The sequence below is a fragment of the Eptesicus fuscus genome, chromosome 2 (genome assembly GCF_027574615.1).
Source record: "Eptesicus fuscus isolate TK198812 chromosome 2, DD_ASM_mEF_20220401, whole genome shotgun sequence".
NCBI lineage: Eukaryota > Metazoa > Chordata > Mammalia > Chiroptera > Vespertilionidae > Eptesicus > Eptesicus fuscus.
In genome coordinates, this window is record NC_072474.1 from 82225231 (window position 1) to 82228621 (window position 3391).

The 3391-nt window shown below is 35.7% G+C and overlaps 1 non-coding gene across 1 annotated transcript; it reads left to right on the forward strand.

Moving 5' to 3' along the window:
- Positions 1-2029: 2029 nt before the first annotated feature.
- Positions 2030-2133, forward strand: LOC114231093 (small nucleolar RNA U13). The gene has a single exon (XR_003617072.1). It is a non-coding gene; the product is annotated as a small nucleolar RNA U13 (small nucleolar RNA).
- Positions 2134-3391: the final 1258 nt, after the last annotated feature.

The following is a 3391-nucleotide window of genomic DNA, read 5'->3' on the forward strand; positions in this document are numbered from 1 at the left end:
TTTTGTGTAAACTGGAAGGATTTGAGGTAGAACCTCATACACTCAGCAGGAAGCCAAGTGGAACATGCATCTAATTACAGATAACAGTATACAGAAATATTATTTTTAAATGAGCTAGAGAAAAAATAGTACAGAGTTCTGGAGGGTAATAAGATTTCTGACGGAATAATTGTACAAAGGAAAGAGACAGAATGTCAGAAACTGCTCTTTCACGTGAAAAGGAAGTAGGCCAAGTGCCATATTGGTCACATAGGGTAGAGGATGCTGACACCTACTTCAAACATGCATCATTTATTGGGAAAAGATTTATTGATGACACACTACATGAAAATCACTGTGGGAAATACAATGAAGTGTCAAGAGAAATAGCATCATGTTCAGGTTGCTTTCAATCCACCAAAAACAGTTTCATAAAACAACAACAAAACCCATCACCAAAAAAAAAAAAAAACACAAACAAAAATACCATAAAATGGCATTTAATAGTATAAGGGGTATAAAAGCAGGGTAACCTACATTTGGTTTGCCTAGGTCTAGGATAATCCTGAATTAATCCTTTTGTCCTGGCTTAATTACTGACATTGTTCCCTTCCATACTCAAAACTGCCCCACAATGGTTATATAGGCTTGAAATTGAAACTTTATTTCATATATTTATCAACTCAAAGTGTTGATTTTTATCCCATTGCCATTTACTATAATATAAAACATTTAAGGCTCTAAATTTACCTTTATGCTCTTCAATTCTCCAACTTGCTTTTTTTTTTCATTCTACCTAGTCATTAGCAACACAAAAAGAATGTAAACATAATCTGAAGTAGTATTATCAAAAATAGTTATGTAAATGCTTTGCTATAGCACCTTTATAAAATATATTAAGACTAAGTAAAAAAATATATATAAAAGAGTAAATCCAAAGGACAAAATGAACCTGTAGGTCAGACGTGAGAATTATTAATAGATTGGAGATGTGGAGATTAAGAGCATCCTCTTTGCCTAAGGAAAGATGCTATCAATGTGCTCTCTGATTATAAAAGATAAAACTTTGCTCCCATTATAAATGCCATTTACTAAATGAATTTGTAATATTCCACATTAGATTATTAGTGATAACATTAGTTCTTTTGTCAGGAGCTAACATCCAACAGTCACTAAACAGGTGATGATGATTTAAACACACACACACACACACACACACACACACACACAGTATGTTACAGTCATATGTGTGCTGATCCTGAAAGAGTAGCACACAGTGGGAGGTAACTGACTGATCTATGGTCACCTGGCTCATTCTTCTACACAGGGAACATCGTTTTGGGACACTCGTGAACTTGTTGATTGCTTTTAGTGCTTTCCTCTACTGATTCTGTTAAATAAAGAATAAAAAGGCTTTTCATATCCTTGGCACCTACTAGAGAAATCATCTTTTCTTATTAGAATGGGAAGTGCTGTAATTAAAAGCACAGAGGTTTTACTCCTTCCCAGTAATTTGACTTAGCATAAATCCCCTATAGTAAAACCATTTATCTATGGTTTGTTGAGACATAATTATAACAGACTTTAAAAAGCAGTTTTGGTTAATAATGCAGCACTATAAATTGAGCAGGATTAATCTACCCCATTATTCTGTACTTCAAAAGAAATGGGAAGGAGCAAGGAGATTTTACAATTTTCCACTGAAATAAGCAATCCTGCTTTAAACAGTATTACCCTAAGAGAACTAAAGAGATTTACAAATCACTTATTAATGCTGAAAAAATGTTTACAGGTTTAGACAAAACTTATTAAAAGATTACAAAAAAGTGTAATGGTGTAGATTTAATAAAAGATTAACTGGGAGTAGAACTTTGATTGAAAGTAAAGCCTTCTTAAAAACGAACCATAAAATAAAACCTTTTTTCTCCATCTATTCCTGAGTCTCTTATCTTTCAGTACTTAGAAAGATTATTCCCAATGATATCATCTAAATGTGCCAAAGTGAGAGTTTTTACCCTTATATTTCTGATACCTCAATTATGAGGTTCAGATCCTTTTGTAGTTTATAAATGTGATTATTGGGTGTTTACACTCTTGTGTAAGATGTGCCTCCCTCAAATCTTGTTATGACATCAGCACATTATCTATATGACATTTAAAAAAAAGAGGTTCATCCTCTTCTTTGCCAAACCAAGCCTTTCCATCATTTAGGACCATTTCAGTTTTCACATGGTTAACAGGTTAATTTAAGCAATGTCCCTATGTCATATGTTCCTGGCATATGGAATCCAACATAACTCACCTTCACTTTAAGGACTCATAAAACCTTACATGGATTCTCTATCACTGGGATGTTTTTCATCTTTCAAATCTCAACCTTCCAATTCCCACTTTCTGACTATAGTTTTCTCTTATTTTACATCCCCGATGGCTATGCTCCAAATACAAAAATGAGTCAATGATGTTTAATGACTCTTTTTGTGGTTTTTGTTTTGTTTTGTTTTTCATTTCTTTATTGATTAAGGTGGTACATATGTGTCCTTATTCCCCCATTCCCCTTCCCATTCCCCCCTCCCGACTCATGCCCTCACCCCTCTGTTGTCTGTGTCCATTGGTTAGGCTTATATGCATGTATACAAGTCCTTTGGTTGATCTCTCCCCCTTACTCCCTTACCCCCACCCTCCCCTACCTTCCCTCTGAGGTTTGATGATCTGATCAATGTTTCTCTGTCTCTTTTTCTTGACTCTTCTCTATTCTATTTCTTCAAAAGCCCTTGTCTATGTTTCATCTGCTTTCTTCAACTCCATATAGACGAACTGGTTAATGATTTCAGATAATTCCTAATTCTTGCCTAGCACAATATGGTTGAAAGTGCATTGAATATAAAATATGACATACACAGTTTAAATTCCTGTTTCCCTCATTTAGAACCTATGACCTTTTCCAAGGCAGTATGATTTTTCAAGTTTAGATTCTTCTCCAGTAAAATGGAAATGATGTTTACCTCTGAACATTTTGTGATAATTATATGAGATAATGTGTGTAAGATAGATCAATAGATATAGGGGCTAAATAAAGGTTACTCTCCCCTTTCTTCCTTCCTTTTCTTTGTCCTTCTGAAGTATTCATACTGCCAAGCCCCATTCTAAGACCTAGCCAACTACTGTGTCAGCTTCTGCAACTGTGCTTTCTGGCCTCAACTAAACAATTCCAGTAAAGCTTGAACTTCCTTTCACTGATCTCTAGGCTGCTCCTTTTAGCATCCCAGATTCTTTTAGTAACTATACTAGAGGCCCGGTGCACAAATTTGTGCACCAGTGGGGTCCCTCAGCCTGGCCTGTGGGATCGGGCCAAAACCGGCTCTCCAACATCCCCTGAGGGGTCCTAGATTGCGAGAGGGTGCAGGCCAGG